Genomic DNA, 19,176 nt, shown 5'->3' on the forward strand with positions numbered 1-19,176 from the left:
GATATTTAGTGACAGTTTTCATAGGACTGTGCAATTAATTGAAACTCAGTTTCGTTTTTGCCTCAAACGATTATGATATCATATCCCGCCCCCTTCCAAGTAGTCTGAAATGAAATATTTTGCAGCATGCCAAGTGCTGCATTTATTGACTTGCATTTGATTTATGTTTTTAAAAGCATGTGCAATATGCTCAGTCTCGGACGAGCAGAACACACACATACAACAATCTATTAGCTTAAGGTAAGCGCCTAAATGCTCAAATACATGTAAAAATGTATATAAAAAAAGTTGCGCTTGGTGAGTATTCACATTAACCTTTGTTTGCTAAATTGCTATGTAATTGAACAGAAATAGTGAAAGTGAAACCATAAATTGGTATTGGCAATTCTTAATGTAAGTGCGCTATATTGCTGTTGCTGACTGTTCTTACTATTAATCAAACAAGAGAAAATCACTCACTGCTCTCTACTGAAAGATTTTTGAAGCTTTAATAGGAAATGAATAAAGTTTAATTGTTACAGTGAAGATGCTTCAAGCACAGTTTTTCATTTGAATATTTTTCTTGCTATACTAGGCTATATGCACAGCTAGTGTTTTTCAGCCAAGGGTAAATGTCCGGTGAAAGGTTTCTGTGACTATTTTAAATTATTTTAACTATTTTAAATGGCATTGACATAGTAATTTAATAATAAAAAAACAATCTGTTAAATAAACTTAAGAATTGATTTAGTTGTTAAAGCAGAAAGTGGCAGAAACTCCATTGAAAATACTGGGGTAAAATAAATGTTCATATTTTAGAGAGATGGCAGGGAAAAATGAAATTTAACGGAGTACTTCTTGTCCGGTTTGAGACCCACTTCATATTGTATATCTATCAGGCAGTGAAGATTCTTTATTTTTTAAAGAAAACAGATCTTAAACGTGGTGATTTTGTAATGGAAGGGCAGTTCACAGGAAGCTGTTATGCCCATTGTAATTACATTTTTGTTTTGCAAGGTGAATACTATACTACTAAAACTATATATCTTCAAAACTTTTTGGTCTTATAGCCTAGGAGATTCGACCTAAAATCAAAATCTTGATTAATACAACATTTTAATTTGATTGCGTTTGATGAACGATTATCTTTATTTTTGCTGACAATTTTTATACAGTAGATGTGCATTTTTCTTTGGTACAAGTTGCTCACTTGTCTCAGTGTTTAAGTTGTCCATGCTCTACATGTTGGCGAAATCATGTAACGTAACGGAGCAGGGTCACGTGACTTCCCACGCGGTAAGTGTTCAAAAAAAATTAACCTTGAAAAATTCAGTTGATTATAGGTTCTGAATGCCGTTTTCGATTGCTTTTCGATTAATCGATAATCGTTTTAAATAATCATGATTACAATTATGACCAAAACAGTTTTCCTACAATCGACCAGCCCTAGTTTATCAGAAAGTGACGATTTTGTTCTATTGAACTCATTGGATAAAAACGGTTCTTTATTTACAAATGTTTTTTGTTTTTTTTACCATTTTCCAACTCAAGTCTATTTCACATTTTCAGTTGGAAACATATCTGGTGTCAGATACAGCAGCTGTTTTACTCTGATAGGTCAAGCGGTTGTGTTTTTGGTCTAATATCATGGTAAATGTGGTGACTTCAAGGTTTAGTCATGAACTTGGTTAGACCGCAGAATAAGTGTGAATCAGTGGGTGTTTAGTGGCAGCGCAAATCCATCAAGTGTTTCTAGATGCACTTCTTCAAAATCGAGACCTGATTTTGAAACTAGTTGACCTCACTAATCTCTTGTTGGACGGCTAGTCTGCCTTCATGACCCATAATGGCCCAGTGTAGCCTCGAGAAAGCAGAATTCCTGTAATCCATTTATCTTCAAGCTGAGGTAGGTCTGTGACTCACGACGCTGACTCATAAAACATCCTTTATTTGTTGATCAGACACAGGCGAGACGTGTGCCTGTCCATACCTGGCCCTCAACGTTCAGAATGGCTTTCTTTAGACTTTCATTTTTACTGGTTTTGAAGGGTAACTTTTGATGATGGATGAAAGTGGTGATGTCAGAGTGTCTGGGATGTGAGCAGCCATTGCTCATCGGAGAATGTTTTTGGAGTCAGTTGACTCATCACTACAGTGGAAATGTTTGCTGCAACGTAAATTGCAGGATGCGCTTCATGCTGTGTCATGGTCAGGGCTGCTGAATGATGCTGTATGTCTTGAAAACAGTATAAATGTGCAAACACCAATGTGCTTTATCGTTTGTCCAAATACGTGGCTTTAAAAGATTAACCATAAGATTTTTACAGTACACTTTTCTTTAGTATTTTAATATGTGTATTGTATTTCTAATATAATTAAACTTTTTTTTTTCTTTTTTTTAAATTTGTTATATGACATAATTATCACTCATATGATTTGCATTCATCTAATAAAAACATATTCTATCTTTCAGTTCATCAAATTCATATTCTGGGTATAACAGGGCTGCACAATATATCATTCTATATTGATATCGCAATGTGATCATTCACAATAGTCACATCACAAGTATACACAAAATTGAGTTGGATAAGAATTTATCATTTTGCAAGTGTTTTTTGAGGCCTGTGACTGTGAGAGGGTTTTAAAAAGCATTTAGGCCTAAGTTTTACCATTTGATTATTCAATTACTGTATACCTGAATTACAATTCGACTGTCGGGAAAACAATAAAATGCTGTTTTTTTTTTTTTATTTGTACCTTTTGGTTCATTGTATTTATTTATGCTTATAGATAGTTTAATTATATTTTATACAATCCCCGATAGAATCATCCTTATTAGGGCTAATTATATTATGAATGACTTCCAGAATCAAGAGCGTCTGTGCTCAGCATCTCGCGCCTTCAAACACCACCATGTGTTCACTGCGTGTCAGGATTGCCTTATGAGGCGCAAGTCATTTATTAAATAAAGAAAAGATTGACGCAGCTTCTCCTACCGCAGCAAATTCCGTTTTTTACTGTTGATATTTGGCGCCAGATAATCAGGAAGTGATGATTTTGTTTGCTTTAACTTGTTGGATGAAAGCGCTGCTTTATTCACACATCTTTTATGCGATAATCCAGTTTTGCGCATAAAGTTAATTAGCATTTTTGGATGGAAACATAGCTAGTGACTGAAACCACAAAATTTGGAGAGTCCATAAAATAGCATAACATTTTCGACCAATGAATTTTCATTGGCATAAATTCGGTACATCTCTAATATAAGCAAACTTGTAGATTCCCATTGTTGTACATTTTTGATGTGTGATTGGCACTTAGATCAATATAGAGTAACAAGTCTAGAGCGTATTATTGTTATTGACATAAATTTTATCGCGATTCAGGAATAAATGGTTTATTGGGCTAGCCCTAATCACAATCAATGTAAATCGATCAATTCTTTCCAAATAGTTATTCAACTCATCTTGTATTCATATCACAGAATGCAAAAATATTGGAATGTTAGATTCAATATCGTGCAGCCTTAATGTATATGTTAATACAAAATGTAAAATATTATTAAAAATGGATCATTTGTTGTATTTGTTTTATTTACCTATATTTTATATAGAAGCTATAGGTGAATTACTGGTTTGTAATCTTTCAGGATGCGCACGCGTCGAGGATGCACAAAAAAAAAAACAGGAGCGCTAGCATTTACAGCGAGGGAATGGCATCAGATGCGGTACAGAGTTTGTTGTTGTTTTAGAAATAAGTTATTTTGATTACATGTTATATATATTATTTACATAATGCTTTCAGCATATTATTACAGCTTGTCACCCAGTAATAAGCACAGTTATTGGGCAAAATGACTGTTAAAGTGAGAGGCATTCATCTGACAGGTCATTTTGTGATAGCTCCCTCCCAATAGATATTGGATAAGACGAAAATGACCAAGCATCCAGCCCCAAATATATTCTCATTGAAACTCCAAATGATTTTACAAGAGAGATGTTTAAGGCCTACACGTCTTTGGATGCCTACAATTTTGTTCTGTGTGGCCATGTACAAGAAATAATGTGCCATGATTACCAGATTCAAAACTTTGTAGTGCTAAAAACCAAGGTTCTACCTAGCCAAAGACGAGGAAAGAAGAATTGGTTAATCATCATCAAGCCAAACAACTGCATTCTGACAGCAAACTGCACCTGTATGGCAGGGTATGTGAACTTACATTTTTATATTTCAGTCTAAGCATTCAGTGTCTGCAGTTTAATTAACCATATTTAGCAGCATAGAGTGAACTTACCTGGTATGAGATGACAATTGAGTCGAACATTTTTAATTAGGTCCTCACTCCATTCAGGTCTTCTGATGGCTGTTAGCCAAAGACGTCTGCGGTTGGCATTAAAAGCAGTGTGGTATACGGTAAAATTTTAGTTTTTTATTTTTGGTCTTTCGATTTTGGCATCCTACTGCACAACCTGATATGTTTGCTATTGCAACCGGTATGCGCGGTTGAACCGGTGTGAAGTAGGTTGGTAATTCCCCTATAGTTTTAAACTACTCGTATAAAGTTGTAGTTTTTGAGTAGAAGTTTTTTCATATATTACTATAAATTTTTTATTTATTTTTTCAATGTTTTATAACAATAGATAGACAAAATTTCAATGTATTTAGTTATAGTTTATATTACTAGTAATAATTCAGTCATATTTTTAGACTTAAATCTTATCGATTGCTTATGAACAAACATTCTTTAGTGTTGTGGTAATTAACATTATATGTAATAACATTGTACATAACACAATTTATTTTAATTTAGTCTTTTGTTTTTTATATTATGCAACTATATTCATGCACATTATAAATATTGTAATATTTGCATAAACACTTGCCAAATGATGAATATTTAATATATTCATTGTTATGTGGCTGAATTTCCAGCAGAAAATATTTTGACGTATTTACAGTCGCTGTGATCTGCAATTACTCATGGCATGATGTAAGACCGTGGTCATACCGCCCACCTCTAGTCCCAGTGAAACGCAACCTTCATGCGCTTGTGAATTATGTGTGAAATGCCGAGAGATTATGCACCGGGATTTGTCCTTTAGGGTCTAATAGTTGTAAACAGCTGGGTTGTGTAGTGTTATGAGCTGTTCGCCTTCCCACAAGCGCTCTGTTCCCTTTGTACTGTTTTTTTTGCCCATTTAATCACCCTTTCTTCTTAGCTGTTCCTTTTCAAATTCAGATTTTAAGAAAGCTTTATTAAAAAAAATGAATTACCATGTGTTTCAGCATTCAGCCCAGACCCGTTGCGGATCTCCATTGTGCAGCCGCTGGCTTTTCAAAACTACTTATTCTCTCGCTGAACTCGTTTTCTCTGTTATTTACGTTACACTGACCTCAGCCTTCAGAGCCGATTTGTATCAAAATTGTCAGAGCGGCGTGAAGACGCAGCAGGGCTACAGTCATTCTGCGTCACACAAAGTTCACACACACACACTCACGCATGCAGCGGCCTAGTCTAGACATACTGGGGATGATGGCTGGGATGCTATAGGAAGAGTTTAGAGAGCAGGTGTGTGTGTGTTTGTGCGCATGTGTGTGTGCGTGTGGAGATATGCAGTTCTCCTCATGAATAGAGGAACCAAATCGGAGAAGACTCCCGCACAAAGACCCCCTGCGGATCCGCAAGGGCATCCCCGCTCCGATTTGTGTCCATCACAATAGAGCAGATGAAGTAAGGAGCAGAAAGAAGCGTTCATTTTTCTTGTCCTGTGTCTGCCTGCGTGCCGGTCAGCCCTGCGAGATGGATGGATGACGCTGAATGAGAGAGGTCAGGTATTTAACCCTGCCCTCTCCGTGATTGTGAGCATCTTAATTGCGGTGTCCTCCTTTTTTTTTTTTTTCCCTCACTGCGTCTGCTGAGACCAACAACATCTCCTGGTTCTGATTGAGCATATGCTAAATTACATGTTGGTATAACGGATACTTTTCGCAGACGATGCTGGTTTTAATGGTTAATTTTATCTGAATATATTTGCTTTGTGTATACCTTTAACTGTAATGCTGCAGCTACTTTTAATTAGTGATGTAGCAGATCACAAATCTCACGTTTTGGTTCACATTGTTTTTTTAAATCATGGATCGGACCATTTTTCGGATCAGCTGTGAATGGGAGGAGACAAATGTAATTTGATTTTCAATAATTACAAAAAGAGTACCGCAGAAAACTTTTTGGTTTTAACAAACAGAACCAAGAACTATAATTTAATTAAAAAAAAATAGAATTGAGAAATAATCAGCTGAATTAAAATAAATGGTAAAATATTCAGTACTGTGAAAAATTCACTCTAACTACACAGCAACTACTACTGTTGCTGATAACGCTTACAGTTATAATTGTACATTATAATTTTTACAACCCATATTTGTTTTAAGTCTCATTTTTTAATGAATGATTCAGTGATTCACTCATAAAGCTTCATGTTTCATTGCTAGATGATCATTTTTGAAGAATTATTCAGTGGCATATTTTTGATGGCTGGTTGTCGCCACCTATTGGTTGAATAATGTAATTGCTGCTTACAACTTTTATTTTTGAGCGCCGTTAAATGTATATGATGGTGATTGTATAATTTACCATAAACATTAGGTGTTTTATTTAAATTATTAACTGTTATCACAGTACTTCTGTGTTGTTTGGCTGCTTGTAACTTCATAACTTCAAGACTGAATCTCTCTCTTGATTTTTGCGCTTTTCAAACTCAAATTTAAATGCAGCGATTCAAGGATTAATAAGCGTATTTAAATCAACATCATTTATAATTTGTTGCGTGAGTGTTGAGATCCTGATCTTTTAATGATTAATTGTGCACTTGCACTGAATGCATTAATGGCGGCTTAACAAGTAGTGACAGAAAAACACTTTTGATAACCTAAGAAACCCACCACATCCAATTATTATATGTTACAGGAAAGACTAAATGCTTTCCTACATGTAATTTGAATGTCGTGAGAGCCAATCTCTCACAAATGTAGAATTAATCTACCAGTAAAAAAAATGTATGAGTCCGTGGGTCATGTTGTGTTCTGAATCGTGGGTTGTGATCTGTACGAATAACAGATCAACTGGGATCCGTCACACCACTACTTTTAAATAAGTGTTTTGGATTTCATCGTGGATGAATGTTGAGTATGTCAGTAGGGCTAAACAATACTGGTAAAATATGCAATATGCAATGTTGTTAAGTGCTGCGATTATTAATATTTCTTTCGATATAACTAACTAGCAATTCTGTTAATTTATTTTTTTTATTTTATGATCATTATGCTGAAATAAATAGATATTTTTCTAAGCTAATTAAATCTGTTTAAAAAAACAGTTTGATTTGAAACACCACTACTGCCTGAAAACCAAAGCAGAAATTCTTATTCTCATTGGCTGTTGTCATTTTCCCCGCAGAATTTATTTTCAGGTCTAGGTTCACCCAACAGAGGTGAGGATAAAAGAGTAAAGTCCCCACAGTTGGTCGGATTTAGATAAACAAATAATGCATTAAGCACATAAAATGTCTTTAATTTATTGTACTTCTCTGCAATATGTATTTTGAATATAGTATTATCAACAGTAATGATCATTTTCAGTCTGTTGTGCAGACCTATATGTCAGTCACTGTATGAAAAAATAATAACCTAAGCTTGGTTTGAGACTGCAAACGCATTCACTGTTTGATGAGGCCTGTCAGAATGCAGTTAGAAAACAATTATGAACGCTGTATTATTCATAAATAGACTTCTTATATTTATAATAGCACATAAGCAAAAGTGCAGTTATTCCGAATATTGGCATGACTACAGTTGGAAATGGGATTTGCAAACGCCAATGAATGTTTTGAGGAGTAAGAGAAGTAGTGAGAGTCTTTAAGGGGATGTAAAAATGATGGCTCACTTGTAAAGCTGGGTGAATAATCATAAAATCACAAAGGCAATTCAATTCATGTAAAGCACTTTTACAATGTAGATTGCGTCAAAGCAGCTTAACATGGAAGATTATAGTAAATTGAAACTGTTTTCAGAGTTGAAGTTCAGTTTCGTTCAGTTCAGTGTGGTTTAATTTTCATTGCTGAAAGTCCATATGCTGAAGAGCAAATCCATCGACGTGCAGCTCCTGAAGTCCTAAACCAAGCAAGTCAGTCACTACAGTGATGAGGAACAAACTTCACCAATTGACGAAAGTGAAGGAAAAAACGCGGGTGAAACCTGGCTCAGTTGGGCATAACCCTTTCTCCTCTGGCCAAACTTCCTGTGCAGAGCTGCAATCTAGGTGTCGGAGGCTGCAGAACGCTGAACATCCATCGTGGATAAGCTGCAGGTGTGAATAGGTCACCGACGGGTGTTTAGGCTGGCCCACGGGATCAATGCAAAGACTCCTCTTTCACTGGGGTCTTTCATCAATCAGTCTCACGCTCTCCACTTCTCCATGACCACCACAGTATCTACTCGGTATACGGCCTGGTCCAGGGCTATAGAGACTAAGGGTGTCACGATCCTCCAAATCCTCGATTCAATTACATTTTCGATTCTAAAGGCACGATTCGATTCAATTTGCGATTATGAATAATTCATTAATGACCAATTAATTATTTGTAGCCTACCGTTTAAACTACCAGACGTGCATGGTCTTTGTTTTACCCATAAATAAATCATACAGTAAATGAATAAAGGCAAGATACACACATAATTACCACCTGTCAATCACTTTTTTCTGCGGGACTCGTGAATAGGCAGTGATCTGTGTCGCTATAATGGCGTCGGTAAAAAAGACGCACAACCAACAGGAACCAGCCAACAGTATCTGAGGTGTTCGCTAAAATGACAAAGTACAAGTGAGTGAAAGATTGAAGCAGTCCTCTGACTGCCTGGACCCGCTGTCTCGAGCGCATGGCTGTGTGTGCGTCTGTGTGGTCACGTGATGTTTCAGAGGTAGAGAGGAAGGAGGGCTGCTCAGAAATGCTACACGCCACTGTGGATGTCAAATCGTTGTCGTTCTAAAATGCCATTTAAAAACAAAGACAGTGTAAACAGGGCCTAAGTGTGAACTTTTCGCGAGCGGATTTGCAACGGGGGTGGCGGTGGATCGCGATGCCGGTGTTGTCTATCGGACGAACCGTACGTAATACGTACATAGCAGAGCTTGCAAAACTGTGTTTTTTGTCGACAACACGAACGTTGTCAACATAACTCACTGGAAATCCAAAATGCTTACACACCGGCGACTTCATTGAAAGAGGAGAGGGTTTAAGTTCTGTCGACGGGTCTCCTGTTTCTGCAGTTTAACAAGCACTTCAACAAGCCTGTTTTTTCCAGCTTGGCAAGCCAAGCTGACGTGACATGGGTGCGTGGCAGCATCGACGATTCTATTTTTTGATTCGATAATCGAAATTGAGCATAAATTTCGATCGATTTCCATTAAAAATCGAAATCGTGACACCCCTAATAGAGACCTTTAGAAGTCCTATATGGTTTGCATCATCTCTTCACAGGTCTCGGATCACATCAATGACACTGACAATCTGTAGAGGCCTCAGAATGGGTATCCCCAAGTGGAAATGGAAAACAAAGAAAACAATTAGCGTAGAGGTGCTATAATTGATAACAGCAGTTATATAAGCAAACATCAAAACAAACATGTAAGCATATGAGTATTTCTAACAAAATGTCTGGGACAATCAAGCAAAACCATTATTGTCATGCACATCTTGTCAGGAAAGCACGGTTGTGGGATCTGAAGGCCAGGGTGCACTTTCGCATAGAAACTCCAAGCAACCACAAAGAAGAAACCCAGGAAATGCCCTCAGCGTGTTGCATTATGAACAGTTTTTTTTGGTTTGAAAGTTATGAAAGTTTTTTTTAGTTCTTTTATTAGCTGTTTTCATTCAAAAATGTGAATAAAATTTATGGGCAAAACTGGAATCTCGCATAAAAGACAAGCGAATAAAGCAGCGTTTTGAGAATTTGCTGTGGTTGGAGTAGCTGCTTGTGTCTTCTTTTTAAGTTAATAAATAACTTGCGACTCAGACGACTATGCGAACATGCAATGAAAGTGTGGTGGTGGTGTTTGAAGGCATTAGACAAGGAGCACAGACGCTCTTGATTCTGGAGGTATTTAATAATATAATAACATTAATATGGTTTTTAGAATAACCAGAATAACATTTTAGATGTTTTACAGTGTGCTCAGCCTGCTGGTCTCTCCATTCACACACACTTTTACCACCTCATGATCTCTTATAACAAAATCACATGTCTTTTTAATGCGCATACTGGTATTTGTTCGGTAAAAGTGTTTCCATCGCAGTTCATGTGCATGTTTTATTATTGAAAAAAGGGGGAATCCTACTTGGAATTTAGTTATGCGCAAAGTTTTTATGCGCATTTTCAAAACCTATGCGCATCTTAGTGTGTGCAACAATTGATTTTTTAAGGACATATCCAAAATGTGCAGAAAAATAGGTGGATGGAAATATAGCTATTGATTCATCATGACTATTAATCACATGAATATGTGAATCAATTGATAAGGGTTTATTTTAAACACTTGCCCTAATTTATGAAGGGAGTTTGGAGTAAGACCTTTGTGATATTTTCACCTGCTCTGTTTACTACACAGAGGTGTAGTTCACTAAAAAGTGATGCAAATAGCTGTCATTATCACCGAATAATTATCTCAATGTCATAGTTGTCTGATTAAATCCATTTAAATTTTTTAATTGATTTTTTTCTCGCTAATCAATATACTATGACTATGTGTATTGATGGCTACTTTATCTGAAGACAAATCTGGTTTACCTTCAGCATACTAAAACTCTTTATGAAGTTAGATGCTTTAAATGACTAAAACATTCTTATTTCTGAATCCTTCATGTTACATGCGTTTGTTATCCTCTGTGAATCAACAGGGCAAGAGAATATGAGCCCTCAGGGGACAAACACTAATAAAGCCACCTTTGACCTTTTGCTAATCTAGTTCTAGTTTGAAATCTCCATATGATTTTTCGTCATTAGTTGTGTGTGTGCGCTGTTTTTTTTCCAAGCTGGGTTGGGGCTATTTCTCAGTTCTTGGGGGCTTTGCCTCTTTTAGATGCTCCATTGAACATCAATAGTGAGCGAACAGGGTGTTTGCCGCCCTTTATTGGGCATTTTAAGGCCCTTGGGCTTGAGAAGCCTGATTCACTTCAGCAAATCAGTTCGTTAGGACCATTCAAAGATTAATTTGCTTATTTACAAAGTCTCAGCATGGCAGGTTATGTGTTTGCGATGTCTATATATTTTCTTGGCTGTAGTTTATCCTGAAGTTGTGGCTCTGTGATCAGTGTGTGCCGGGCCAGGTGGTTATGATGTAGTTTAGCAGTGAGTGTCTAAGTTTTTGCCCCCTGGCTCTGTAAACAAGTGTGTGTGTGTGTGTGTGTGTGTGTGTGTGTGTGTGCGTGCGTGCGTGCGTGCGTGCGTGCGTGCGTGCGTGCGTGCGTGCGTGCGTGCGTGCGTGCGTGCGTGCGTGTGTGCGTGCGTGCGTGCGTGCGTGCGTGCGCGCGTGTGTGCGCGTGCGTCCATCTGTCCGAGACACCTCGGTAAACAAACAAACAAACATCCACCTCTGCTTCCAGGCATGTGAGGTGGGTTTCTCTATGTGTTCATGCTGGCTCCGTCCCAGTTAACACATATGTACACTCTGAAAGTAAACAATTTGTGTGTAATGGGAACCTATGCACTTTTTGACTGTGTAGAAAGGCAGTGTTGGTATGGCATGTCTATTGACATGTTTTTGCGATTTTGTTTAAGAACTTTTAATTCAATTTCCTATGGGCAAAATAACAAGGAATAATAAATGGCAGAAAACAATCAAACTACTTCCTCTATTAACAAGTTTTGGACCATTTTAAAAATATTTTAATTTTATGGATGATAATATATCGAAAATAAATAAGTCAAATCAAGTGTGTTCATGACTATACATAAAAAGAAGTGTAACATAATAAGAAAATATGATTTTGCAATATGAAGCAGCATAAAGAGCTGTTTTTAACGCCAAAAAATTAATGCAAGTGAATGAGATCGGAAGTGTCGAGGCAAAAAGATTCCAACGGCTGTGCATGCTTGTACGCAAAGAATAAGGTCAATGTAAAACATAATTTTGAATTATTATAGGTATTACCATTATAGTGAATCAATCTGAATGATTTAAAATGTGTTTTGAATATTTAAATATGGAAATATTTTAAATATTTAATTAATATTTATTAAAAAAAATTTAAGAGAGCCAATAACTTTGAATTTTAACTGTACATTTGTCCTTAACATTTTCTTAGTGTTATAAACAAATAAAAATTGTGATGCTGAATTTAAAAAAAATGGCATGTTTGTTTATCATAATTGCTATTTGTAGTTGGCTTTTTTTACAGAGCTTGTTTATCCTGAATAATTCATGATTTTTAAGATGCCAGTTCTGTCATACAAAGATTCCATCCATTACAAATAAAGCATAGAAACTTAAATTCTCAAAGACTTAAATGTAAATGGACTGCAGAAGAAATAGAAAAAAATATAAGTTTAGAATAGTTTGGGGATCTGATTGTGACCGTTCTGCAACCAGGCGCATGGTCTAACAGGGTTGTGCTTATTATACTAATAAGTTATGAGTGTGTTTTGAGCATAACGTGCATTAAACCACTCCCATCTCCCATTCCCTTCAAGAGTCAGTTGAGTCACGACTTTTTCACACGTGCACAGCGCACAGGAAATCAACAGCAGAGCAGAGCTTACCAGTGGCAAAATGAGTTCCCCCGTCTTTTTCAAAGTGTCCAAGAAAGACGTAAAGTTAGCCGTTTGCAATGTCTGTCATGATGAAATCGCTCGAGGTGGAAGCAAGCAACGGCATTTTAACACCACTAACATGATTAGGCATCTTTTATGAAGTAAACGGTGTTTTACGCACTCCACTGAAGACATTAGACTAATTTTGTCTGTGCGAAGATTTGTTTCAAAATTATTTCTAAATTCAGTTCTAATTTCCAGCAAACAAATAAATGAACAATAATAATGAAGTGTGTTCAAACAACTGAGTTATATCCAAACACGCATGCTATTCTTATGCCCCATATGGTGATGCAAACGTCTCCAAAGCCCAACAGGTGGACAAATCTAAACTTTTTATTTAAAATTCAGTTAAAAACATTTGAATCTTTGCTTCCTCTATTACCAGAGTTTTATAAAAATCTAAGAATTCTTGGTTAATTATTTTGGGGTGTTTAATCATTTTATTTTCGGATAAATATATTTTGGGTATAGATTTGCTAGTTTCTTCTTTTCTTATTTGCCATGCTAGCACTTTCCCGATCTTATCTCCATGTTTGTAATACTTCTGTCGTAATGCTTTCCATTATTTCTTTTTCAAGTAATTGTAACTTGTTTTGATAGTTTCTTTTTTTACCAGAAAAAAAAGATTTGATCCGTATGAATGCCTTCATGGCCTCCCAGATTATAAACTTGTCTTTAATAAAACAAATATAAAAATGCATATAATAAATAATCAGCTACTAATAAAAAATTGTACAAATGAAAATTGTCATAAATAAACTGAAAAAAGACCCTCGACGTAGAGGCAGTGGTTTTTATGTAGAAAATAATAATTTTTGTTACATTTTAATTTTTTTTTTTTTTCATGTATAAAGTAAAGCTGCACAATTAATCGTTAAAAGATCGCGATCTCGATTCGACCCCCTAGACGATCTTAATCCAGCATTTCTACGATTCTGCCAATCATATTTTCAAGTTCAGGAGAGAAGAAAAGGCGGCTGCGCGAGTCTTTTTATTGTTTCACATACGTTGCTCAGTGACATTGACACCTCCAAATGAATGAATCACATAATGTATTTATAAGGTATAATTCACCTAAAAATGTCATTTTTGTCTTCATATAATGATGTTTTCGCGGCCGGGAAATCACACATGACGTGAGCTGCTGACCGTGACCTGTTATCACACAGAGGGCGCGCGCGCTCTACGTAATGAAAGACGCGCGTCTACTTTAGTGAACAGAACCTGCATATGTTGCGAGAAACAGGTAATACAGTTGTAAATAATATTCTGTTTGTGGCACAGAGTGATCATTTGGGAGCCGCGCGGGAAGTATGAACAAGCACTTAGCAGTCAAAATGAAACCGAAAGTGTTCACTTCATTTAAATGATCAAATCAAATTTTAGAGTTATGATTACGGCAAGAATTTGATGTTTTTTCTTTCATAGCGAACCCACAGTTGCGCATGAAAATAAATGTTTACAGTGTCAGTATAACTACTCTAGCCTAAATATTGTTGAATATAATCTAATAATGGCAAATGTCTGATTTTACCAGTGAATAAATTTGTCTAATATGATAGATTGCAATTATACTTCTATTTGATTGCATGTCACTGCATAACAAACGACTGAAACGATATAACTAGAGAAATCTCCACTGTGCTGCTGAGTGAGAAAGCGCTTCTCACTGAACAGCGCAGCAGCGATGACATAGGCGCAGAGGCCCATTTGTGGTGTGAGCGTGGCCGTCGGGGGAGATGGGAGGGGGGACAAGCGTGCTTTGGCCCGGTTCGAGGCAACTGTACCTAGTGTGAGTACGGCCTCAGTCAATAGCGAAGTCTATAGCATGCCTATGAGTGCACAAAATAGCAAAAATGGATTTACTTTTTAAACTATGTGACACAAAATGTGAAAATTACAGTTACGCTGGTCTGAAAATAGCAACAAATCGCGATAAACACATAGGGCCCTTTGTGGGTTTTTTTGGGACAACTTGAATGTTATATGTTTAATCCACTTAAATTTATAAAAACAATTAAGGCAAGTTAACTACTGGACTACATGAAGGAATTATGAGGAACCCAGCATGTTTTACAGTGTTTATCTGACTCTCTGTTATGCAGAATATCGTTGACTATCCAATATAGTGGTCATCAGCTTTTAAAAAGGACATTTTGTCCATCAAACAGAGCTCTTTCTGAAGTTTAAGTGCTGTATCTCAGTTTTTTCCCTGTCCTTGTCATCTCATTCACAGCTTTAGCTGAGTTTGTTCCTGAGCCGCTGAATCATGTATCTTGCATTACGCTTAATTCTGCAGTCACATGAAGAACCGGCAGCATCTCGGCAGATCGGTTTACGGCAGACAGATTTAGATTCCTGAGCGGTGGCGGCGCGGTGTTGTTGTTTTTGAGTTCAGTTAATCAGAGCGAACACACAGACGCTGCCCTGTACCCGCTGCTCATGCCAGCGTGTGCTCTATCACGACTGCAGTGTAAATCTGTGTCATTAGTTTGGGGCCCAGATGACATTTCTGATCACGCCGTGAATCATTGGAAATCAGGACTTCTGAATCCAGTCATTAGCCCAGCGTGCGTTTCTGCGGTTGAAGAGGGGAAACTTGACTCATTTGATTTAATGAGATGTTTCTCAATGGAGAGCCTCTTCCTCCCGCCAGCTGTCGTGTCCAGTGTGTGTTTGTATGTATGTAACGTGAGCGTTCGTGTGTTCATTCCTGAACTTCTGCTCATCGTTAGTCACCCCACAGGCTGCCGGAAGTGCTGATAGGAACACAGAAAACACACACACACACCCGACTCAGTGAAAGATGGAGGATCTCATCTATAACTGAAGAGATCAGAGTTTTTCATCTGTGTTCAAACACACTGGAGCCCCAGAGTTAAATTCTCCTGAGAAATGCCTTTTTTCTTTACCAGAGGAAAAACTCAAGTAAAAGTGAAGATCAGCATTTGAGGCTGAGCTCTCGCATCTGTGGCTGTTTAAGCAAATATGTAGTTATATTACAGCTCATTTGTTTTCATTAGTTCTGCTGCTAATGGTTTATTGCTATGTGTTTTTATTTTATTTTACATGAGGCATGTTAAAGGTGCAGTGTATTTATAAATATTTTAAAATGTTGATAGATAGACAGACAGACAGACAGACAGAGAGAAAGAGACAGAAATATAGATAAATAGATAAAACCGAAATGTAGATGGATAGAAAAGACAGAAATGTAGATCATAGATGGATAGATAAAAGACAGACGGATGGACGGATGAATGAATGGATGGATGGATGGATAGACAGTCAGATAGATAGAGAGAAGGAGACCGAGAGAGAAAACATAAATATAGATGGATCAAAAAGACAGAAATATAGATCATAGATGGATAGATAAAAGACAAAGATAGACAGACAGACGGACGGATGGATGGATAGACAGTCAGATAGATAGACGGAGAGAGAGAAAACACTGAAATATAGATGATGGATAGACAGACAGACAAACAAAGAAACTAGATAGATAGATAGATAGATAGATAGATAGATAGATAGATAGATAGATAGATAGATAGATAGATAGATAGATAGATAGATAGATAGATAGATAGATAGATAGATGAAGACAGAAATATAGATGGACAAAAAAAAGACAGAAATAGATAAAAAGACAGAGAGATGGATAGACAGATAGAAGAATAGACGAACAGAAGGACTGATAGATAGACAGACAGATTGATAGATTAATAGATTGATTGACTGTCTGACTACAGGGGTCTGTTCTTCATACCTCACTTAAATGATCTAAGATTATTTGTCAGATCCTGGATCTGTTCATCTTGATAACTGATCTCTTGCTAATTTGGTTTTTTTAAACAAGTTTGCGAATCAGATAAAAACGTCTGGATGAACTGATCTGAGATCGCTGCATGTGTTGTGAAGGACAGATCTATCGATTTCAATCATTTAATTTTGCATCAAAAAAGCATTTTGATACCGGTAAAGGTGTCAGTCACCAGCATATTAGCGATCAAAACACATGCATCACTGCATAAATTATTATCCTTTTTTTAAAAAGGTGAATATTGCGTGTACACGTTTGCATCTAAAAAGTTCATATGAATAAATTTTCACTTTGAACCAGCAGCAGGTGGCAGTCTTTTACTTTTATTGTGTAAGTACAGATTGCTTAAGTTTTATTAATATATATATTTTTACTTTATATTTAGAATATATTTACTATTTTCCCAAGTGTATATAACTACTGTATGAAATTATCAGCATTTGGTACATACTTTCAGTATTATCTTTGCTTGAACTGACCAGATCTAATCCTGTTTAAATGAAATGAACCTGTACCCGAGCAGGTTTGAGCTACTAGAACTGTTACTATGACAACAAGTCTCAGATGAGTTTTGCAGAATGAAACAATCCTGCATCATGCCAAATCGTCAATATCCAAAATCCTGAAGAACAGACCCCTGGGCTTCATTATACAATGCAAAATAAAATAAGTCTCAGTGAATTTACTTAATTGGCTTTTGTAAAAAGTAAAACGAGTGTGAACAAGTTTTCTAGTGTCAATTTTTACATGTGTTTGTTATTAAAATCATCTGAAAATAATTTTGTGTTATATAATTAATAATGCAGTTTTGATTGATTGCTTAATTTTTTTGTAAATGAACTTGGATATTTCTTGATCTATTAATATGGTTACTTCATTATGCATTTGTTTTTAATTGAATATAATTTGCTAATTTGTTTTTATTCAGATATTTTTTATTTAATCATTTTAACCGAATTTGTTTTATTTTATTAAGCACAGAAAAACTTTCTTTACCATTTACATTTACAATGTCATCCTAATTGCTTTAAATCATCATTTTGACCATTTTTGACATCTTTTGTACATGCATGACCATTTCTAACCGTGCCTTGCGCTTCGGTCTCCTCCTTTCTAATATATTCCAGAAAAAAAAGGCATCACAGTGTTTCCTCTAGTATTTTTTTCAGCTGTGGCAGCAGGCTCTATTGGGCATTTTACACAGATCTACCACTACATGTGGCGTTATTTCATTGACAAATGTCGTGGGCGCAGTATTAAGTCGAGATCGCATTCATGTAATGGCCTACGAGCATGTCAATCTCTGCTCCAGCGCTGATTTCCTCTTTTCGTGCACAACTTATTGCGCGCCCTCAAATATACCCTGCTCAAGTGCAGATTTTCTTGCCGCCCTCAAATAAACGCGGCTGAAGTGTGATTTAGCACGTTTATGTAGTGAGTATGTCTCCAACATTTATTAGATTTGCTAGGAATATTTATGAATGTTTTAAATAGACTTACAGAGCGGCATTAATGCGTCCTGAAGTAAAGTGAAACGGCTATCAACTCCAGCAAGATTAAGTCCTTGTATGCAGAACCATAGACCTTTTTCTGTTAATAAAGTATAATTATGGAAACTGTGTCCATCATAACTGAAAGCTTGTCCAGCATATGTTTCACGCAGTGGATGCCCTTCCAGCTGCAACCCATCACTGGGAAACATCCATACGCTCTCATTTACACACATACACTACAGCCGATTTAGCTTTCTCAAATCACCTATAGCGCTTGTCTTTGAGCTTGTAGGGAAACCAGAGCACCGGGAGGAAACCCAAGCGAACATGGGGAGAACATGCAAACTCCACACAGAAATGCCAATTTTTTATTATTATTATTATTATTAGTAGTAGTAGTAGTAGTAGTATTAAAGGTGTGTGTGTGTGTGTGTGTATAGATATGTGTGTATAATTGATGACACAGTTTTGATTAACTGCTTTTAATTTTATTTTGTAAACAAATTTAAATATTTCTTTCCTTATTACTTATAAATATTTCATATTATTAAAATAAAAAAATATATAAAAATTAAATTACTTATTCAGTTTTTTTTATAAATTAATGTTTGATATAATAGTCTGCTATAATTTTGTTTTATTTAGATATTCTTTATTTAATTCGTTTTATTTTTATCCTTTTTAGTTTTTATTACTTTATTTTATTATTTTGTTTTATTAAGCACAGAACAACTTTCTTTACCATTTACATGTATAATGTCATCCTAATGCCTAAACATTAATTTTACCTCTGGTTTCTTTACCATTTACGTGTACAGTGTCATCCTAACGTTTCTAAATCATATTTTGACGAGGAGTTTCTTTACCATTTACATCTACAAAGCCATCCTAATGCCTTTAAACCTTAATTTTGACCTGGGGTTTCTTTACCATTTACATTTACAATGTTATTCTTATGGCTATAAACCATAATTTTGTTCAATACTGTAATTTACTTCTTTTGTACAT

At 36.1% G+C, this 19,176-nt stretch overlaps 1 protein-coding gene and 1 long non-coding RNA gene across 7 annotated transcripts in view; both read left to right on the forward strand.

Annotated features, from left to right (window-relative positions):
• The window catches only part of vezf1a (vascular endothelial zinc finger 1a), a 49,350-nt gene that overhangs the window by 4,166 nt on the left and 26,008 nt on the right, over positions 1-19,176 (forward strand). The gene's annotated exons all lie outside the window — the stretch shown is intronic.
• LOC141376437 (uncharacterized) lies at positions 3,632-9,578 on the forward strand. Its single transcript, XR_012386490.1, has 2 exons — positions 3,632-4,187; positions 4,334-9,578. It is a non-coding gene; the product is annotated as an uncharacterized lncRNA (long non-coding RNA).

This window comes from Danio rerio, chromosome 10 (genome assembly GCF_049306965.1).
Source record: "Danio rerio strain Tuebingen ecotype United States chromosome 10, GRCz12tu, whole genome shotgun sequence".
NCBI lineage: Eukaryota > Metazoa > Chordata > Actinopteri > Cypriniformes > Danionidae > Danio > Danio rerio.